The 23,245-nt window shown below is 41.7% G+C and overlaps 1 protein-coding gene across 6 annotated transcripts in view; it reads right to left on the minus strand.

The window, feature by feature from the left end:
- The window catches only part of MID1 (midline 1), a 668,331-nt gene that overhangs the window by 367,188 nt on the left and 277,898 nt on the right, over positions 1-23,245 (minus strand). For 2 of the 6 annotated variants that reach the window (XM_085007317.1, XM_021080488.2), the window contains exon 1: positions 14,443-14,547. The exons of the other annotated variants lie outside the window; for them this stretch is intronic. The gene's annotated coding sequence lies outside the window, so the exon portion shown is untranslated. Of the gene's footprint in view, positions 1-14,442; positions 14,548-23,245 lie in introns of those variants that run through there. 6 annotated transcript variants of the gene reach the window in all.

Below are 23,245 nucleotides of genomic sequence, written 5' to 3' on the forward strand. Positions count from 1 at the left end.
AGCTGGTGAGTGGCGTGGCAGAGATTCAAATTCAGGTCTACGTGGCTCACAATTTTGTTCTCCTGACCTCAATGCCATTGTGCATTTCCCACTGGGGAGTTAATAGCTAGCGGTGGTGACTGCAGAAAACTGAGGCTCATGAAAACCTCTTTTTTAAGGCTGTATCCTTCCTTAGCTGGGATGCGAAGCAACACATAAATATTAGTTTTATTTTGGTTTATTTATAGGGGAATATTTTGCAGCATGTGCACATCTGTGTATGTGTGTGTGAAAGAGAGAGAGGGGGAGGGAGGGAAGGAGGAAGGGAAGGAGGAAAGAAATACTTAGAAATTTTGAAAAAGTTTGAAAACCATTCATCTACTCTTTTCAACTAATTAAATGAAATTGATTTGAGCTGTAATTTATCTCCCCTATCACATCCCTCTGTTTGTGACTTATATTCTTTTTCTTAAACACAACATTGTAGTTGCTACATTTACTCCATGCAATGGCCTCAAATTTCTCCGTCCCATTCTTCTTCTTTTCCCAGCCATGAGGCAGTGGGTGTGCTTCTCTCTCCTAGTTGTTCTCCTTTGGTACACACTCATTTCTCCCTTCCATCTTTATATATTCAATATTTGGAAACCAGAGAGAATAACAAACAAAGAGATGTTCCATGGAAAGAAACCATTACAACCTAACATTTTCACATTTGCTCTGTCTGGTCTCTGGGAGTTCCCAATTAGTCCTGTCTTAATTCTTTGGCAACTTTCAGGAATTTTCATAATCCTCAAATTAGCATCTTCCTTGGGAATTCCATGGAAGCCTCCTGCCTCCGTGCTATCCTAGGATTTGATTAAGAGCCATACTTTATGGAATGCCATTAGAGTACTCAGCCAGCTGGCCTATTGTGTAACATTCTACATGTTGCAGGAGCCAGTATGTTTAGACATGTCCTCCCAGACGTTTCCAATCATTATACCTTTTGCTGATTTTTTTTTCCCAAAATCTGGGATTATAATTGATGGGTTATCCCATTGGTAGAGCCTTTGTTTCATGGCTCTCATTTTCTTGAGTCGTCCCACTGGCTTCAAACTTACTTGCCACAAAAGTAAAATAAAATTGCCCACCAAGAGGCCCTGGAATACAGCCAATTCATTGGAATTTAAATGACGGTCTTTGCTGCCCTGAAGCTTAACTGTGCTGGCCACAAGCACACCCTGGAGGGCAAATATATTGCCTGGCACATGCCAAGGTAAGATAAGGTACGCAGGGGAGGAAATAGTGATTCCTTGCAGGGCGAACAGAACTAGGCAAATCCACAAAGCCATGGTCAGTGAGCAAAAACCAGCAAGTCAGCTTTCCCATATTCAGTAAATGGAAATGTGAGGTTTCTTTTGACCTAACATGCTGACAGAGACTCTACAGTTCATACAACTCCTAAAGTCAATGCCTGCCACAGCAGGCCAGGGTCCTTGAGTCATAATGTCATCCTTGAAAAAGGTCAGGAAAGTTGAAAATATGACCTTTATGATCTGTATATACCTAAAAGGCCAATTATCTATTAAACAAAGGTAGAGTGATCATTTCAGGGAAACACTGAGAGAGTCTTTAAAAATAGTCAGTTGATTCCAGTGATTTACGTCATAAAGAAACAGACCATCTTAAGTAACACATGGGCAATAAAAGCAAGCAGATGTTTGCATTGTAACCAGGGCACTAATGGAGGTGCCATGGCACTGTATCAAAGCAAAGTTTGTCATCTTCAGAATGGCCCACTGGAGTTTTAAATACAGCTGTGTAACTTCGAGTCAACAACAGGTAAGCTTTCCTGGACCACTCTGAGTATCTAGTCCCCTTTCTTTGCAGGTAAGAATTAATAATTCACTGTTAACACACTGCGTCAAACTCATTTCCTGAAATGGGCCTTGAAATGTGTGATTGACTGTAAGATCTGAATGTGCCATAAAAACAATTCCTTGGGTTGCTGAATTACAAACATAAGTTATTATGAGCGAAACACAGTAAAAATAAACGAGCGAGTCCAAACCCACAAGAGACTGGATTTGGAATTTCATGTGCAGGCTCTTAAGCCTGGCAGTTACTGAGTCAAGCATCGGGTACTTGGGGAAAGCTTCGCAGTGGAAATGGATTCAGGTACAACCACTTCTGAGCTCCAGCTCCCCTTCAGAGATTCAAAGCATTCAATAAATATTAAGCCAGGTACTTCTGGCTCAGTAGATGACTCCTGGGAGTATGGACGGCATTTGGAGGATTAACTCTTTAGACCACCAGGCTATCGTTCACTGCCCTAGAATAATCGGTTATTAAATCAGGAATAGCCAACCTCCTCTGAAGCACCTCACAACTCAGAAGTCCAGATTTCTGCTACACTGGCCTTTGCGAGCAGGAATATTTCAAAAGTAAATTGTGTCCACACCACTGTTATAAAATGCGGCTAATGACAAAAACTAGACAAGCCCTGCCATCTTCACAGGCCAGTTTCACTGGGATGAACCCCACCAGGACACTGTTATGCAGCTAGTCTTGGGGACTTACCACTGGACTGGCTGCCTTCTCATGAGGACTATCAGGGCCCCTTCCACCTGATTCTTTGCTGTCTTCCATCACTTGCCTGCATTCAATGCTGTGCTGTCTCATCTTTTTCAGCAAGACACCTAGAAGCAGGGTCTTCCCAGCCCTACCAACTCCAGTACAATGACAATTTGGGTCTCACTGCTTATTTCTTGATGTTTTACTGCTACTTGCTCATTTCTTCCTTTTTCTGCCCATTTGCTTTAAGCTGGCAAGCACTGGCACTGAAGTTTCGTTCTCATCCTTTCTTTTGTGTTCTCTGTCTTTTGGGCCCCCCGTATTCTCTGGCAATTTGTGGCTCTTCCCTTCTTTCCTTGACCTTTTAGTTCTCCACCTGCTTGTCTGCTAGGCTTCTGTTTATATATGGAGAGTGGGCTGGGCTGGTGAGGGGAGAGTAGATTTTTGTTATTTTGGGACATCCCTTCCTCTATTATCTCTTGCTACTCTTTTCTTTCCTCTTCTCATTTTTTCTTGTCCTTCCTTTTTTTTTCAACCCCTAACCTCTTTGGCCTTCCATTGATCTTCTAAATTGTTATACTTGGTCTTAAAAAATTGTGAAATTTTCTTTTCTTATATGTTTTGTCCGACTTTGAAAAAAATCAGTCAACAATGGCTACAGCTTACCATTCTCAATATAGAGAAACTTTCAGAGGCACATACATTTGTATGTATGTAATATATATACATACATACGTAGATACATATAGTGTTGCTTTATCATCCATGGTGACTCTAAGAAAATAAGAACTGGGTGTACTAACAGTAATATGTGGAAATATTCTACAGAAACTATATAAGCTCTGAAAAGGTCTTGGAAGCAGCAATAAAACTTAACTGTATGATTAAATATTTATTATATATTATGATAAAATATTTATGGCAAATATTTATTACATATTTTGGCGTATAACAATATACTCGCTTCATTGGAATCACTAGTGTTGTATACTGAAATTACTGAAATCTAAAATTAACTGAAACTCCTCATCAACAGCAATAAACTATATCACACACACACACACACACACACACACTACTGTTATTTTCCACACAGAAGGCAGGTCATTTAAAAATAAACTTTTGTATAATCTAAAACTCATATATTGACTTATGCTACCAAAATACAGCCTGGAATAAGCAGAGAAACAAATAAATCAAATGGACAAGTATATATAAAATAGGCTCTTTCAGAGATAACAAGGGACAGATTTTATTAACTAATTTATGACCTACAATCTGTTGGCGGAGACCTTCCTCCACCCCAATTTCAGTGTTTCTGAGCAGGATAAACAGACCAGAAGGCCTGATGGTGTGCAAAGCTCACATTTTTATCTTTGTGAGAGCTTTATTTGGGGGCCTGGAAACAGAAGCTCTCACCATTTCTCTTTCACTGTAAGGTTTGATGTGCTTTCTCTTTGTTGCAACCTTCACTTTGGAACATGCTACCAGTTTCCTTCATTATCTCTGAACTCTTGGCAAATGATTTACTGGCAGGTAACTACATTCCCAGGCAAAGTGAACTCTCTCTGCTTGGACACTGTCTAGCTTAAGCTTACTGCTATTGCATCATGACCCCTCAAACATCCAGACTGGGAGCAACTGCTATTGCACATGCTAATTAGAAGTGTCTTTGGGAGTTCCCATTGTGGCGCAGGAGAAACGAATCCAACTAGGAACCATGAAGTTGCAACTTTGATCCTTGGCCTCCCTCAATGGGTTAAGGATCCAGTGTTGTCATGAGCTGTGGTGCAGGTCACAGGCACGGCTTTGATCTGGTGTTGCTATGGCTGTGATGGAGGTCGGCAGCTGTAGTTCCAATTCGATCCCTAGTCTGGAACTTCCATATGCCACGGGTGTGGCCCTAAAAAGACAAAAAAAAAAAAAAAAAAAAAAAAAGAAGGTTCTACAGAATGGTCCTGTTTTGAACCCAGCAAAATTAAAGTCAAATGGGTCTCCCTCTCTCTCTCTCTTTTTTTTTTTGGCGATGCCCTTGGCATATGAAAGTTTCCAGGCCAGGGATCAAACCCATGCCATAGCAGTGACAATACTGGATCCTTAACTGCTAGGCCACCAGCAAACTCCTAAGTGTGTCCTTACGAAGTGAAATGGTAGCCCCTGTGGGAGACACAATTCTGATTTAGAATTGCCTTTTGAAACTGCTTTTATAATCTTGAAATGCATTTGCATCAAGATCGACCACATAGAGAAAAAAAAACTACAAAAGCACAGAAGGTTGTGGAAAGATGAAGCTCTTAAAAGCCTGCCTAAGACTTCTATTTCAGATAACAGCTTCCACTCCACTTCCTTCTCTACTCCTCCCACACACCCAAATCCCCGTCTGGGTGTATACACTAAACTCTCACACATCCAGATGGGGAAGCAAGTGCAACTTGGTTATCTGAAAGTTCAGACAAATGGGTCACATTCTTCCACCCAAACTAGTGAAATGACAAAATGAAATGCCTCCCACTCTCTCCCACCCAATCTTCTGTATGAAAATAAGTGTTTCTTGCATGGAAACAGAACCGAATGGGGTCTGGGTGGGGAACTTAATCTTTCCGATAATTCAGTAAGAGATAAATGCAGCTCTAAAACAAAGAGACAAGAGTGTGTGTCAGGAACAGGGAGAAAGAAGTGGAAGCAGGTGACAAGGGGAGACTTTGGGTGCTGACTAGGGTCCTGCACTGCCACAGAACACCTGCGGAGAGGGAAGCTAATACCTGGATTCCATAGGGCTTAACCCCCTCTGCCCCTTCACCTGCCCATTCCAACGTCTCCTAACCTTATGCCTGCAGTTTTCACTGTCTCATGGCTCCCTTTAATGAGGGGCTATGTGGAAAGCAGAAAGGAATTCGCTGAGGTCACTCAAGGGCAGTGGAATTACACATGTCGTATAAAATGCTCTCGCTACATGGAGGCTAGAAAAACAGAATGGTAAAGCCTTCACCCAAAGCCTGCAGGGAGTTCGAAGTTAATCAACTGTGCTCATCTGTTAGTGCAAACTCTCAGGTTACAGTTTTCTAAATCCTATAGTCCTCTTACAAGTGATAAGGGATCTCAGCTGAGAAAAGCAATGTAGCTTATTTCTATATGGGATCCCTTAATCCAGGCTGAGAGAGAGAGAGGAGGAAAGGGGGTTGCAATGAAACAGAAAGAATTCACCAGACAACCAAAGTTAATGGCTGCCTTGTGCATTATCAACAAGAGGAAACTCTGCTAAGGGAAACTTACAGAGTGTTGAGATCTCAGCTGTCAAAACTCTCACACACCACCCCACCCCCTAGGAAGTTATTGAAAATAGCTACTCTTCCTCTAGGCTTCAAGGCTGGTCAATTTGGGAGTAATAATAATAACTCATGTATGTAGGACCTTCAGCCACATAGGAAGTTATGTTGATTGTCCCAACAACCCTGAGAGGTGGATGTTGATGGCCTTATTTTTAAAGATGGGAGAACTGAGGTTTAGGGGAACCTAACATCACAAAGGTATCAATGAGTGAGCTAGGACTTGAACCCATACCAAGACTTTCAGCCCCAAAGCTTGTGTGTTTTCCACTCCATCAGGCTACCAATGATTCCTCTCCATACCCTCAAAACAGTCAACTTTCTTTGTACCCTACATCATTAATGACATCACTATTTCTCTAGTTAGGTGAACCAAACTCCAGGGAGTTGGTCTTGACACTTCCCGGTCCCTCATCATCGGCCATGTCCCCTTCATCGCCCACTCCTGTCTCTTTCACCTCTGAAAAATAATTGAAATGAACCCACTTCTCTTCCTCTTTAGCTACATGATAATAGTACAAGTAGCCATCATCTGTCCCTGGACCTCTCTCCTAGGCTCACCCACATTCGCTCTCATGCCCACTTGATGTGTTCTCCAGGTTGCTGCCAATGCAGTCTTTCCAAAAGACAAATGTCATCCCTTTTTGAAAAGTCCCTGACACAGTCTGGCCATTTCCTACTCCTCCAAACACTGACTCACAACCTTTCCTACCAGCTCTGAGTTTAGGCATCCCTTTCATGGGGAAGGTTTCCCTGACTTCACTTGATTACCTAAATCCTCCCAGTACAATCTCATAGCAACACACGACTACACTCCTAGCTTGCATTCTAGGCAGACCTTTACTCTCATTTGCATGCTATTGTCATTAATGCTTGTTTCCTACACCAGACTGTTATTTACTTGAGTACAAGCTCCACTTTAGTCTTAGCATGTCGGGTGATGCCTGGGTCAGAGCAGGGACTTGATAAATGTTGTTGAATGAATGCTGAGCTTCCCTTTTGTTTCTTCTCTTTTCCTGCCCTCTGTCTATTCCTGTATCCTCATCCCTATCCCATTTCTGGTCCCATCTTCACAGGCTTACACTCTCTTACTCAGTCTTAATTGGAAAGAAATCCATGCCAAAGCAGTAAATATGGCAACTAGATGTGTTGCTCTCTCTGGAGCCATTAATTTCTACTAAAACCCTCTTGATGCCTTAAAAGACAATTAAATCATTCTCTAAGGTTGAGGTTTTAGGCATCCCTGTGGGAAAAGAGAGGTATTTTCTGAGTTCTTAGGGGAAATTCTTTCCCGTTTAACAAGGATGATATTGGGATCTCTCCTACACTTGCTGCTGCCCAGTCTGCAGTCATGATATAACTGTCATTGCCCACCCCTGAACCTCCTTGGTCACAGAAGTTCCTATTTTTCTAAAATCACATTTGTTGAGTTCTAGGCATTATTTGAAATAAGCCTGTCTCACATTAGCAGAAGAGAAGTCATATGCTTGGCAAAGTCAAAGAAATGACAAGGAGGAAAGGTTTCTCCTGGGCCAGAGAGGACCTCTCAGGGCTCCGGTGGTACTAGAGGAAATTTGTCTGGACAGACACCTAGGTGATCAGTGGAACCCACCAAGCGTACTGGTTCTAAATGCATTTGTGGATATGTGTTAAAAGGGTTAAAAAATTAGCTCACTGAGAAGTGTGATCACTTCTTAGATACTTCTGGGGGTCTAAAGGGACAACTGCATTCCCAGGTAGGACCATGTGAGGAAGGAATATTCTGGTTGTTACTTTTTGGTAGAGACTCAGAGACAGTAGAGAAGCTCTTTCAAGAGAAATGCTGTATTTTGGCACAGAGCATGACAACATGCTGCCAAAAAGCACACACATGTGCTTCAATTGAAACGTGATTTAGAAAAGTCAGAATCAGTAGAAAAAAAATAATGTATTGGGGAAATAAAAAAAATGAAATGTTTAAAAGATGCTAAAATCTTAAAAAAGTTAGAACCTTAAAAAGTTTATCTTGCTTATATTTTCCATTTTCCATATGCATAAGAGGAATACATGATTTTTTAAAAAACATTGGTCTAAATAAGCCTAAAAGAATTCTTTCAATAAGTGTATCATAAAATGTATCAATGCTAAGAAAACACTGTTACAGTCCATAAGGAAGAATTTTTTCTTTCGTGATGTATCTTACAATGGACGATATCTAATGTTGAATGAAAATAAGTCAGAAATAGAGAGTCACTTGACATATATTTTGATAACACCACATCTGTGGACTGAATTGTGCCCCCCATGAGGTTCATATGATGAAGCCCTAACCCTCAATGTGGTGTTATTGGAGATGCAGCCTTTAGGAGGTAATTAGGATTAGATGACATCATGAAGGTGGGGCTGCCATGACAGGGTTAGTGCCTTTATAAGAGGAAGAAAGAGAGAGAGGGCTCTCTCGCCCCCATGGGAGTTTGCAGTGAGAAGACAGCTATCTGCCAGCCAAGCAAAGAGCTCTCAACAGACAATGAATTGGCCGACCCTTTGATCTTGGACTTCCAAACCTCCAGAACTCTGAGAAATAAGTGTCTGGTACTTAAACCACCCAGTCTGTAGTATTCTGTTAAACCTGAGCTGACTAATACAGCTGCCCTGCTTCCTCATCAAACCAACGCCACATGGTCCTAACTTGCCTTAGCCAGGAATGAACTCTTATCCAGGCACATCAGCCCATGGGACACATTCTGTCCACAACATAGTGGTGGCATCAGGTTCAATGTTACATTCCATTGGGATGGGAGGTGATGGGAGGGGAGCGGAAGAAAAAGAGTGGGATGTGAGGATACCTTAGAAGGCACACCATCTTGGAGAATTCATCCTCAAGACCCCTGGAAAACCACTGTCATGAACTGAAGCCAAGGAGATGGTCTACTTATTGTTAATAAAACAAGCGGATTTTGTCAGTGAATTTACTAGCGCAGTTCCTCCCACCATTGCTGTTGGAAAAGCTTTCAAGCTGTCAAATTAATTAGTATGAAGTATTTTTTCTTTTATTTATAGAATGTGTTACTTTTGGGAAAACACCTTAAAAAGGAAACACGTTTCAGATAACATAGATTGCTACAGAAGGAGGAAACTTTAGAACAAGGGTCTCAAACACAGAACCTGCAGGGGATGACAGGCAACACAAATAAGAAAAGAGGATCTGGTGTCCCGTCGTGACTCAGCGGTTAATGAACCCGACCAGCATCCATGAGGACGTGGGTTTGATCCCTAGCCTTGCTCAGCGGGTTAAGGATCCAGCGTTGCCATGAGCTGTGGTGTAGGTTGCAGACATGGCTCGGATCTTGCATTGCTGTGGCTGTGGTGTAGGCCAGCAGCTACAGCTCTGATTAGACACTTAGCCTGGGGACCTCCATATGCCATGGGTGTGGCCCTAAAAAGACAAAAAAAAAAAAAAATAAGGAAAAGAGGATCTGATGCAAGACATCAGAAAGTATACCATGCTTCATTGAAAGGTATATTTTAAATCACCAAGTGGGCAAAATAACATATGGGACACCAGTGTTTGTCTTCTACTTCTTCAGCCCCTTAACTGTTTACTTGAACATGCCCAATCTGCTCTCACCCATTTCAGGTCCAGCTAATACTTTATTGACTGGCCTCATGCCCATCATTATGCTAGGTGCTTTCAGTACTCCTAACTGTCCAATGAATGGTATATTTATGTCTCTACTGATGGATGAAGAAATTGAATCCCGGAGAAGTTTAAGATGACTTGGCCAAACCCACTATCCACTCCTTTGGAAGAATCTTGGGAAGTGCTGCTTTCTTTTGTTTCTTAGCTTTAAGCCAAGTGTCGAGTAAATTTGTTATCCATTCTCTAGTAGTTTCCATACTGTTTGGTTCCCCAAGGCAATCCCTGATGAGTGTGTCAGTACAGATCTAAATAACTGCACAATTTAGATACTCAGGGGGGCAAATCATTTTGGTTTAAATGACCAAGGCCTCTGTTACAGAACAGTACCTATAAATAATCCAACATTTCCTGGCTCAAGCTCTTTGACCAAAATTCCAATTCGGTCACGTGTTAAAACTCAAACTGTCAAATTGAGGAGGTTCTGCTTAATTTCACTTCTGTCTCAAGTTTAGACAAGTGAAGAGCAATTCACAAGAGAGTGTGAGTGAGCATATGAGCACGTGCAGTTGGAACCAGTCTTTACGTAGATCCAGCTATTAGGTACCAAGCATTTTTGAGAACGCCATATTCCACAAGGCACAGCTCTCCATTTTTACTTTCCTTTTAAATAAAAAAAATAAAATTAACTGAACCCTTGGCAATAATATATCACGTAACTCAATTTCTCTGAAAGGTTCACTCACAGAAGCTTCCCTTATATGTGATTGCAAGCAATTAATTTAAAAAATGGAAATGTGCTTTTACATTTAACTGTAAGTCCTAGTCTAGTCATGCCTATCACCTCACCAGCTAAGCTTTCTTCAAATATAAATATATTTTAAATTGGTTTTGCTAATGCCCTAGATACATGGAAAATCCTACTGGCGCAAACCTGTTATTAATTCATGGTCCCCGTTTCTAAGCCTTAGCCCTACAGCCATAGCAATGACAGAAGATGCTCCTGTCTGTGTCCTAAGAATCATCACTGGAACTTGTACCATAGTCATTTCCACTAGTTAAAAGCCAGTATAGGAATTCCTGTTGTGACTCAGCAGTACAAACCTGACTAGTATCCAAGAGGATGTAGGTTCGATCCCTGGCTTTGCTCAGTGTGTTAAGGATCTGGCACTGCCGTGAGCTGTGGTGTAGACTGAAGACGTGGCTCAGACCCCATATTGCTGTGTGCTGTGGTGTAGGCCAGCAGCTGCAGTTCTGATTTGTGCTTGGGAACTTCCATATGCCATGGGTGTGGCCCTTAAAAGATTTTTTTTTTTTAAAGCCAGTATAAAAGCTCTTGGGATATTCAGTACTTTGAAAGTTTTTCTTCTTAATGTGGTGCCCTAGGAATCTCTGACAATTCAAGAAAATTTTGTCTTAAAAATACATTAGCAAAATATAAAGAGGTATCATCTGGTCCTCTTGTCATTTAGAGATGCTCTGCAGGGAGCATAGTAGCATCTTTCTTCTATAAGTAGACCAAGTTCGTTGGCATCCACTTGACACCTTCTGACCAGGACACGATCTGGTCACTGAAAATACGACCATCCTGATCTGTGTGTTACCTGTTTTATGTCTACCAGTTGGAAAGCTCTGACTTAAAGAATATCCCCCAGGACAATCAGCCAAAAAGTGAGCGGGTGAGGAAGTTCGTAGCAGATCATACCTCACATGCTGCACTCCATTCAGGCAATGGGATTTCTCTTTGCAGAAATGCTATCAGCTACATGAAGATTTGCTTTCAATTCATCTGTCTCTTATATCCCTGCTTTCCCTCCCAAGTACTTAGCATAGGACTTCAAAAGGCACTCAATAAATATTTACTGAATGAATATAGCAGGAGTTAATAACGCAAAAATGTTTCTGAAAAGGTAATTGATGTCAAATGGGAGGCAGAAAAAGCCAGAGAAAAGTTCACCAGGGATAGGAATGCTGTGTACAAATTTGGTACAGTGTCTAAGGAAAGAATTAACATTTAATAAATAACTTTTGCAACCAGGGCCTTTTATGTCACTGCCTCTGGACTCAGCCACACTGGTGGCAGAAGAATCTCAGCCAAATGAACCAGGATAGCAGTTTGAGAAAGGGTAGTATATCTGGTACCTAAGCATGAGAAAGGACCCCAGGAGGAAACACTTTGCCACCAGCTTTCCAGGAGATCTTTCAGAATAAAACACAACAACAACCACAACAACACACACAGGAACACCCCTTTAAATTACTTATGGAATAAAAAGGGCAAACTGGATGACATACAGAGGACTTTGATAGCCACACCATAGCACGAGAGTTGATAAAAATTAGTACATGTTTCACCATATTGAGCCGCAAGTCTCAGGTTAACCCTGTGTAATTGGATCTTGACTTGATCTATGTTCTGGGCGTTTTCCTAGCTTTTCCACATCATGATGGATATAGAAACTGATCCAGCCTGCACAACATACTGGGGCAAATGGAGGAAGCTTTGTGATCCAGAGATAAATTTCAGGGGGGTATGCCCAGCCCAGGCACAGCCTGATGACACAGATGCCAAGAGGGATCAATTTCTGGACATGTCTGCAATCCACTCAACATCTACCAGTACTTTGGCCAGTTTGTTGGAAAGCTTTATCTTCTAGAATGTTCTTCAGGATGATCAGGTGAAAAAGGAGCCGTCAGGTAAGATTTGCAGCAAACCATCCTTCACGTGCTTCACTGTTTGGGAGAGTCACTACACCTATTAGCAAATGACCATATTAAGGCTCTGTTACTCTCGTTTCCCTCCCTCCCCTTCAGCATTTTTCAATCTCCTTTAACCAGGACACTTGCTAACATCTCACAGACCTTAAGGGGGCTGCCAAGCAGTTAGAACCACCACGCAAAACACACAGTCCGAGTGACTCAAAAAGAGCTAAGGCAATGCGGCAGCATCCTATCAAACTTTCACTGGCGGATTAGTTCTGACACTGAAATAAGTTTTAATCTTCAAGAAGGAATCCTCTTGGAACTCTATACACCAAAGTGTTAAATACAATAATCACTACCATTGCCCCCAAATGAGCTGCGCAGGAGCCAAGGGTAAGTAGATTCAGGAGCCGGGGAACCCAGTCATCCATAGAAAGTCATAAGCCACCAGCAAGGAGAACTCTACACATGAGATTCTAAAAATCCCATGCTGACCCTCAGCCCTCCACACCCCAGGAGACTTACCTATCTTTCTGGTGATATATTCCCTCGGCTGTTGATGTAATTAGTGTATAATAACTGTGTATGTATCAACTCAGAAAAAACAGCAGATGTGCTAGTTGATTTGGCTTGGGGCCATCTCTTCGGCAGGGTGAGACAACCCAGTATAAACATTTATTATTCACCATATATTTTAAAATAGCATTTTGTATCTCCTGGGTTACCGATTCCCACAGAAAGCAATGCAACATCAAGACTCCTGTTTTTTTCAAGCAGCACCTAGGAGATAACAAGCTTTCAAACATTGGCATTAGTCTCCTCAGTCCTGCTGCTTGTGCTATCAAGAATTTTATTTACTAAAACAATGACTGTACTATACACACTGCTTTTCTGGGTTTCACTCTCACCGAGCTGAGCGAGTTTCATTTAAATGGTGTTACTGCGAATAGTCATGCTTCTCCAAGTGGAGACCCTTAAATAAAATGGCCCGTGGCTTTTGTTTTATGAATAAGCAGTTGCCAATCCCTGTATTAAATCTGTAGCCTCACTAGGGAATGGACTATGACTTGCAACTTTTTTTAAAAAGTGGCCATTCTCTCAAATCTGCTCGTTTGCAACTGACTGCTTTTCTTGATATTAATTTAAAAAATTAATTTCTTAACCTGAGTGATTGGAAATCGGGTCTTTGTGCCACTTGCCTACTCCCCACACTCTTAGGATTAAGTCACTGTGTGTGACAGAAACGACAATATTTCCCTGCGAGATAAACAGTCAAATCCTTCAAAACAATTATCCAAGCTAACCCAATTAAGAAAACCATCTTGCCATAAAACACGAAAATTTGTACCTGGTTCCAAAATCGCTTTGGATGGCTATACTATTTAAAAAAAAAAAATCAACTTTCTTTTCGAAAGTTTTACCTATGCCCCAGAACTCAGCTGGAATGGTTTTTTTTTTTTTTTTTTTTTCCTTTCTCCCTCAGTTGCCTTTTATAATTGACCATTCCCGAGTATTACTAAAATTCCCCTGCAAGTCTGTTAAACACTTTCACATTTCCATGTTTAATTACATTCAGATTTCAACTTTTGTATACATATAGAATATAGCCAAATTTTAACTCAACCGACCGCAATGCCTTTGACATAAAGCCTTTATTCATCGCTCCCGCCTTATATATAGAGAGACATCCTGCTACTTGTCAAAATGCAAGAGTGGGCTTCTTTACATTGTCTAAAACAAAGAGCCCAGCTTCTTTCTTTCCTCAGTGTCTCAGAAGGTGTCCTTTATCACATGTGCGGGATGCAAGGATTTTGCTGCCGCATGAATGAAAATGATACCTTCAGCCTGCCTTTTTAGTGACAAATCGCACGCTGCCTGTGAGTTTTTAAAAACCCCACTTAGATTTACTATTACTTCCTCGGGGATTCAGCCTTCTTGCAAAGCACCCCAAGGTTCATTTTCAGTGTTTTAGAGTGCAACAAAGATGAGAAAAGTTTGCTCGTCGCGGTGGTACAGAAACTCTGGGCTAGTCAAAACACTCCCTGGAATGTCTAAGTGCTAAAAATCACTGCCTCGGTGGATTCTCGGGGTACAAGACAGGCAGGAAAAGTTGTCTGGAGGTATTTGCGAAGCTTTGTGCCTGCTCAGGGAGGAGCTGTGGGGTTAGAAGCTGAGCGACGACGCCTCTCCCTTTGCTTCCTGGGTGAGAGCAAGTGAGGCGTGCCCCTGAGCAGAAGCAAGCAGAGAGAGATCGGTAAGACTCACCGGCTTCCCCATTTTTCCCAGGACGGGGCTTTTTGTTCCTCAACTGTAATCTGGAAGAGGCAAACCTGTAGGTCCTCCAGGCAGGCTGCCTCGGATCAGCTGAATGGCTGGGGCGTTCAGGAAGCTTTGCTCTGTCCAGCTCAGAATCACTCCCCCTCTCCAGGCTGTGTGCTTACCCGCCTCCCAGGCAGCGCAAAAAATCCGCCAAACTCAGGTCAGCCTAACAGGTTTCCTTATATAGGTAAACATGCATTGCATTCCTGGTGAAAGAAGTTAACTAGGAATCCCGGTAACCTGGTTAACTCTACACACGCCAGATTGGCTCAGAGTCAGTCAGCCTGTGTAGGGTTTGGTTGCAGTACAAAGGGATTTGAGCGATTTAATTAAAATCATCTTTATCCCGGCAGTCTGTAAAATTGCCCTTTCTAGTGTTAACTGTGAGTCAACAGCTAGTATTTTATACCATGAACTGGGATCAACCTCCTATTATCTGAAGGTGTTGTAGGGAGGAAAACCAAATCATAGGATATTTCCATTTGTCTTTTGTGCTTTTAAAACCAGAGTATCTTCTCTTGAAATTATTTTCAAAGAAGTGAACAGAGCCTATGACAGGAAGAGAGTATGAATAAACCTCCATCAAATAAGGCTCGGATGCCTGATTCGAGCACAGTAACTAAGAGTTATTTGACTCTCCCAGGCCTTTAATAGATAACGCAGTAAGATCATTCTGAGTTTACTCCTTGTACAATGCAGTAATTGCCACTGTATTGATGGGGAAAATGACACATAATGACATCTATTTATTCCCCGAAGTAACCCTCCTGAGCCCACATATTGAAGTGTTACTTGATGATTTCAGGAAAAGAAATCTCAGACTGGTGAATTTGCATAATTACACAGAAAAAAATGTTTAAACAATCTCCCAGACTTAAGAAGATAAGAAAATATATCTTGCAAAGTACTCTGTAGAAGGTCTAACTCTAGGCTCAGAACCATTTTTTAAATATAATGTAACAAATCAACTGTCTTATAATTGGCTCTCCCCCCCCACCGCATTTATCTATCACAGAGTAAAGTAATAAAGTAGTAATTCTTTTGAAGTCTAACCAATTCCACTGAAGTCTCACTATGAAGTACAGACTCAAGACTTTCTTTTTTTTGTCTTTTTTTTTTTTTTCAGTCTTTTGTCCTTTTAGGGCCTCACCAGCGGCATATGGAAGTTCCCAGGCTAGGGGTCCAAGCGGAGCTGTAGCTGCTGGCCTACACCAGGGCCACAGCAACGTGGGATCTGAGCCGCTTCTGCAACCTACACCACAGCTCACAGCAATGCCGGATACTTAACCCACCGAGCGAGGCCAGGGATCGAACCCGCAACCTCATGGTTGCTAGTCGGATTCATTTCCAATGTGCCATGACGGGAACTGTCAGACTCAAGACTTTCTAGCCCCCGAGTGCTGGAGGTGAAGATTGCATGCTAAACAAAGCTTATCGTAAAATGAACCATTTGTTCCCCTTTCATCCACTGGTTGACCACTCCCCAAGAAGTGACAATCTTAGGAAACAGAGCTCAGCGCTCTGTTTTAGGTCTGTGCCCGGGAAAGGGCAGAGAACGAAATTTTACACATGACAGAAGCCAGCACCTACAGAAACCAATCATGAGGAGTTTCTGCTAAGAGCAGGAGAATGCGAAAAACACACTGGCAGGAAGAGTAACTAATTTCTGAGTAGCATTTTCCACTGGGCAAAGACTTTCAACATATAACTTCTCTTCCTATCTCCACAGGAAGCGTGTGCTATTTTTTCCTTTTCGAGATAACAAAATTGACTTGTGGAGATAAAGTGACTGGTCCAAGGTCTCACGATTGACTTGGGGCAGATCCAAAATCTCAGATCTTCTAGAACTTAATGCCAATAGAATTTTCAAAAATAAAATCAACTTGAAGAGGCAGAAGAACCTTAACATGGCAGTTTTCCATAAATATAATTTTTAATAAGCATATGTCCAGAGAGTTTAAGTGCAAGATACAAACTGATTAAAATACTCTTCATAAAGCCATAACTTACTGCTAAAATGACTGGCTTTATATAATCCAGAATGATCATGAAATGAGATATTAAGTGTATTTTTATTGAACACAAATTTGGCTAATAAAATATTATGAAAATATAACTTTGCAAATATTGCACACATTTTTCTGTTCATGGTACACACATTTCTATTGTGTTAAGATTCATCTTGATTGCCCCACTTAAAGGAATATTAGTGTTTTCTACTTATTGGGTCTTCATTAATCTTAAATACAACCCTGTGCGCCATGCTAGGTAAGGGGCTTTCACTAATACAGTCCATTTATGATCCTGCACCCTTTATGTTCTCATAATTCCCACTGAAGCAAGTTCTGTTTATGCAGGAACTTTAGACTTTATTAACATGTTGATGCAAGACAAAGAATGCATTTTTTTTTTCCAGGGCAGGCTAAACCTTTAAGTGCTTTAAGCTGGCCTCCAAATTTGTTCTTACTATTCTAAGCAAACAATCATTTAGGTTTTAAACACAAGATATCTTAGGCTATAATTATTGAATTGGAAGGTCAAAATGAAATTTGGATCTCAAAGTAGCATAGTTCAAAGAGGGACCATAACCCTCTGCTAAATCCATTTTGGATGCCTCAAGAAATGGTTTGGGAAAGACAGGGTCACTGAAGCAGCATGAATTCGACCCAACCAGAGAGGACCCCAATGAGAGAGTACTTACAGGGGAATAATTACACTGTGCCAAAAAAACAGCACTTATGGGAAACTAAATAAAATACGAGACCTACTTGAAGGGGAGAAAATATCATTGTGGTTTAAAGAAAATACCAGGGGACAGATTTGAGAAATTCCCAATGACATATAACTAATGAGTAGTTGAGCTATAATTCAGATCTTGGTCCACGAGACTCCAGAATGTTCGTTCTGTCTCCTGAACCTTGAGTGTGCCACACTCCCCAAGAAAGAGCCAATGCCTTAGAGGCAGAAGATTCTTCTATTCTGGTTCTGTTTCTTGGTTGTGTGACCTTGGATAAGTTACTTAGAATGTTTCTAAGCCTCAACTCTAAAGCAGAAATAAAAATGGCTGCCTGGGGACTTCCTGTTGTGGCTCGGCAGGTTAAGAACCTGACTAGTATCCACGAGGATGTGGGTTCGATCCCTGGCCTCACTCAGTGGGTTGAGGATCCAGTGTTGCCACAAGCTATAGCATAGGTCACAGATGCAGCTCAGACCCCACATTACTGTGGCTGTGGCATAGGCCGGCAGCTGTGGCCCCAATTCGACCCCTAGCCTGGGAACCTCCATATGCCGTGGGTGTGCCCTAAAAAGACAAAAGGAAAAAATGGCTGCATGTCTCCAGATGACTGAAAGTACCTAATGCGATTTAAAAAAATACATTCCACATATTTATTGATGCTCTCATAGTCCAGGCATTCTGCTGGGTCCTAGGAATACAGCCATCAGTAAGCGTGACATGGCCCCGCTTCAAGATGCTAACAATCTGCAAGGAAGGGCTGTGTGCATCTTTATTATGGAATGTGAAACTCTAATGCTTCCTTAAGTTTCTTATAACATGAAAATATTTAATTGAAATTCCCTATCAATATAGAAATACTAACAGGCAAATATCCAAGCTAGAGCTCTCACTCTAGTTCGTGCAGGTTACTCTTAATGGCCAGGGCCCAGCCTTAGTATGATTAGATTTGGTAGACCAGGGGTAAGCCAAATAAAGTAAATATTAGGAAAAGGTAAAACTGGATGCATGTATCATATTATGACAATAGCCTTTTATCTAACAACTGAGGAGGACTAGCACGTCCAACTGAAATATGGAGAAGATGTTTAGGAAGTTGGATGTACATGGAGTTATTGTATCATTAATTCCGTATATTAAAAAGTGATGGAAAAGCATAAGAAAGATTCCCTATTTTGGCCAACTATTCTATCTACTAACCTATTGTTAATTCACTTCTATGCAATAAACATTTAATTGGTATGCAGGATGGATAAGGTTCTGTGAGGGATATACACAAAAAGGGATACAAAGAAAAGGACAGTCCCTAGCTTTAATGGAGCTTTCTAGAAAAATGTTATGGTGCTTAACAGCTCTATCAGGCAGTCTGGGTGAGGTTGTGCTCTGGTAACAAACCACCCCCAGATCTCAGTGACTCACAACAACAAAGGTGTGTTTTTTACTCATTCTGCACATTTACACAGATCATCAGGGAGGGCTCTGCCATTCATAACTGCTCAGGAACCCAGGCTGATAAAGATTCCTTTCAACACATACTTCCATGGTTGCTGAGACAGGAAACAGGGACTTGATGAATCACGAACTGCCTTTCAAAACTTCACTCCATTTGCAGCAACTTGGATGGACCTAGAAATGATCATGCTAAGTGAAGTCAGTCAGACAGTGAGACACCACCATCAAATGCTATCACTTATTTGTGGAATCTCAAAAAAGGACACCATGAACTTCTTTGCAGAACAGATACTGACTCACAGACTTTGAAAAATGTATGGTTTCCAAAGGAGACAGGTTGTGGGGTGGGGGGACGTACTGAGGGTTTGGGATGGAAATGCTGTAAAATGTGTTGTGATGAGTGCTGTACAGCTATAAATGTAATAAAATTCATTAGGAAAAAAAAACGTCACTCCATAAAGGGCACAAACTTCCGCTCACCTTTCATTGGCCAGAGCAAGCCCTCCAGCCCTGCTTAGCTTCAGAGAAAGAGAGGAGACCTAGAATACATGATGAACATGACGATGTGGCAAATCATCTGGCTGGAGGAGTGGATCTATTAAGTAGGCATGTCCATGACCCCATGGTATAATGACTGGCGTTTGAACTGTGGAAATCACTGATTAGATCCAATTTCCAGTAGAGTGGGAACTTAAAGGGGGACTCATAGCTTATTGGTGGTTCTGGCTGAACTTTGAGGGAATGAGTGACATTTTAAAAGGATGTCCTGAGGCAGGCTCTTCTTAATATTTCCATCGGTTACTTGAGTGATGAAATAAAAGACAAGTTGATTTAATTTGCAGATGGTGCCAAATTGGATAGCGCACACCTCAGAGGATTGTATTATCATTCAAAATGACCTTGAAGAGTCAGTGGGGGCGGAGGGGGGGGGGGATGACATTAAGAAAGAAGCTTGTATTCCATAGTGATAAATAGAAGACTGGAATAAAAGGTCCACAAAATGGATGGTAGAAAAACTACATTGAGCTAATACTAGCCAATAAGTTGAATATATACTGGCAGCTTAGCACTTGGACTTGTAAAGCCTTTGCTATGGTGGTACTAACCATGGAAGTCCTGGAAAATAGGCATTCTCAGAATACTGTTTCACCGGAGATCTACATTTTAAGAAACAAGAAATCAGAGCAAATCCAGAAGAAAAAGCATAAATTTCCAGAAGACTAAGTGCCCTAGGTTAGGAGGGAGCAGACTTTCTGTAAAGGGCAAGAGAATAAATACTTTCAACACTGCCAGCCATGAGCCTCTCTGTTTGAAATACTCTATTCTGCTGCTCTAGTCCGAAATAGCCATAGATAACACACAAATTAATAGGCATGGCTGTGCTCCAATGAAACTTTACAAAACTAGGCAGTCAATGGTGGGCTGTACTTTACAGACTTCTACTTTCTACATTGTAAGAACTGTCCCAGAATGGCAAGGTGCTCCAATTTACTGCAAGTGCCCAAAAGGCAAGAGGGACCCTATTTTGGCCCAGTTCCTTTACTAGTATTTTCCACACAGGTTCTCGTGAATACACTGGTGAAATAAATTAGCCAAAAATGTTACTACACCAGCCTCCTCATTGAATAGTCGAAAAGAATGGGAATATGTAATTCTTGAAAATGTCAGAGAAGTAAAATCCAAAATGTAATTCACCTTCTCCCTTTGTTAAGTATTTATCAATCATATTTTCTTTAAGGTATAAAAGTATTAATGATGAAAAATATAATAAAACATAGAAAAGAAGGATGACAGTGGTGGAATTAAAGGGAACAAAATATTTGTAAAGCAGAATATATGAAGATAGCACCTTTAATTTTTTTCCAACTTCTCTGTAGCTAGCTGAGGTTGATAAGGCACACGTTGTCTTTGTTAGACAAGGTGAAAATGGAAACAAGGAGAGGTTAAGTCAGTTGTTTAATGTCACCCAGACAGTGATGATGGAGATGGGATTAGGACCCGGGTTCCCTAGGTTAACAGCTCTAGAGCATGATGAACACCAGTTGCAAAGGACCTGGGAAAATAGAGCCGATATGGAATGCAATGGAAGTCCTGCAGTGTGTCTTTGTGGGTGCCTGGGGGAAAAAGCCCAGCACTCTTAATATCACTTCTCCACCCCAACACCCCACCACCTGCCCCCCTCCATATGCCCCGCACCCTCTCCCTCTCCGATCTAGTCTGGTTTGCAGTCAACCCTCCTTTGATAAAGTCCTGAAAGCTAAAGCCTGAGTAAGTACCCAAATACCCTGAATCCTAATTCTGACTGCTTCTTACTGACGCCTCTGACCCTTCTGGTTTCTCAGCCTTGGTACTATAAGCAGGATCATTCTTAGCGCTGGCGGATGCCTTGAGTATCACAGGACATTCAGCAGCATCTCTGGTATTTTTCCGGTAGATGCCGATGGCACTCTCTCTCCCCTTAACCCCAAGTCATGACAACCGAAAGTATCTTCAGACATTGCCAGATGTTCCCTGGGTGTTGGGTAGGGGGTTCAAAACTGCCCCTGGCTGAGAACCTCTGAATTAGAGCAGATTATTGTAATTGCTTCTTAATTTTTCTCCCTACTTCTGCCTTTGCCTCTTCACACTCTATTGTTTACAGAGCAGCCAAAAACATCTTTTAAAGACATTCATCTGAAGTTCTCGCTATAGCATAGTGGGTTAAGGACCTGGCATTGGTGCAGCTGTGGCATAGGTCACAAATGCAGCGTGGATTTAATCCCTGGCCCAGAACTTCCAGATGCTGGGGGTACAGCAGAAAAAGGAAAAAAAATACATTAGATCATGCCACTCTGCTTAAAACCTCCAGTGGTATCCTCCTATAATTAGAACACAATCTAGTTTTCATACCATGGCTCCCTGTGAGCTGTCCATAATCTGACCTCTGCCAGCCTCTCCAGATTAATCTCGGAGCATTATGTCCACTCCCACTGGCTTTCTTTCTTTTTCTCCAACAAACCCATCTTGTTTAGACCTCAGGACCTTAGCACATGCTCTACCCACTGGCTGAAACACTCTGCTCAGTGTAATAGGCACAAGAGTGGCCTCCCAAATATACCCTCTTTGGAATCCCTGGGACCTGTGTATACATTAAGTTAAACGGCGATGTGGAGTTAAGGTTGCAGATGGAATGAAGGTTGCTAAAAGGCTGACTTTTTAAAAAATGAGCCTGGATTATCCAAGTGGGCATAGTGTGATCACAATGTCCTTATAATGGGGAAGAGAATGCAGAATAATCAGTGTCAGAGTGATGCAATGTGACAGACTTGACTACCTGTTGGTCGCTTTGAAACGGGAGAAAGGAGGCCTTGATCCAGTGTATGCGCGCAGCCTCTAGAAGCTGGGAGCAGATTCTCCCCTCGAATTTGCAGAAGGAATGCGGTCCCAGAGACACCTCGATTTCAGCCCAGTGAGGCCTGTGTCAGACTTCTGACCTAAAGAACTGTACGATCATAATTTGGGCCATTCTAAGCCTCTAACCTTGTGAAAATTTGTTACCGCAGCAAGAGGAAACCAATACACCTGGCATCACCACTGCTAACACCTAAAGCCTCAGAGTTTACCTAAAAGTTTTCTCCAGGAGGAGACCATCCGTGACAAATGACAACCATGGCAGAGATCACCATCCACCCCGCCTCCAGTGGTGCCACCTCAATTTTCCCACTTCATCGCCTCCATAGCTCTGATCCCTATCTGCCATTACCAAAAGCAGAAAACAGTGACAATATAAAGAAGAATAATAATAAATGTGGTGGTCATTTTGTATGCCTCAGCACAGGAATGTTGGAGCAAGAACCAGGTTTGGATTAAGCAAAGAACGTTTACGTTGGATGAAAAGACATTCTTGACGGTAGTTGGAATAATTGCACAATGAAACAGGCTGCCAAGAAGGGCCACGGAGGACTAGATTGTGGCAACACTCACAAAAGAGATTAGATAACTCAAGTCAGGAGAGTAAGTGGAACTCAGCCGAGAGCATTTACTTGATGACCTGCTTGTTCTTCCTCCAGCTTGAAAATGTGTGTAGCACAAAGCAATGAATCATAGGACAACATCTGCATGTAATTGCATTTCTGTTCCAATAATAAATGTTTCAACTGCTATGCTATTTATGAAAGCTGTTATCATAAAGAGCCAAGTGGGGGAAATTTGAAACACAAATGCTTATCTTAAGAAACCGTTCCTTTGCAATTCCACGTCCAAGGACCCCAAACACCCAATTTGCTGTAGTATATGAATTGTCCTGAGGAGTTTATTTTTGAAATTCGATTTTAAAGTGATTTGAGGTGTGTGATTCCTTGTAAAAGCCCTTTCTGTTACCCATGGTTTTCTTACTGTTTTTTGAACCCGGAGAGGAACAAAGGCTAGAAATGTGTTCATTATTTCCCTCACAGATGTATTGTCTGAACTTTGGGCCTGTGGTGGCTGGGGGAGAGAAGAACTTTTGCACTTTCTTGCTGGTCAAGACTGTTTATGCTCAAAACAGAAGGCTAGAGGGTTAAGGATCTGGCGTTGTCACTGCAG

The sequence above is a fragment of the Sus scrofa genome, chromosome X (assembly GCF_054392235.1).
Source record: "Sus scrofa isolate SSC_HxYL_T2T_F1_AM1 chromosome X, Sscrofa_HxYL_maternal_Yorkshire_Landrace_v2.0, whole genome shotgun sequence".
Lineage (NCBI taxonomy): Eukaryota > Metazoa > Chordata > Mammalia > Artiodactyla > Suidae > Sus > Sus scrofa.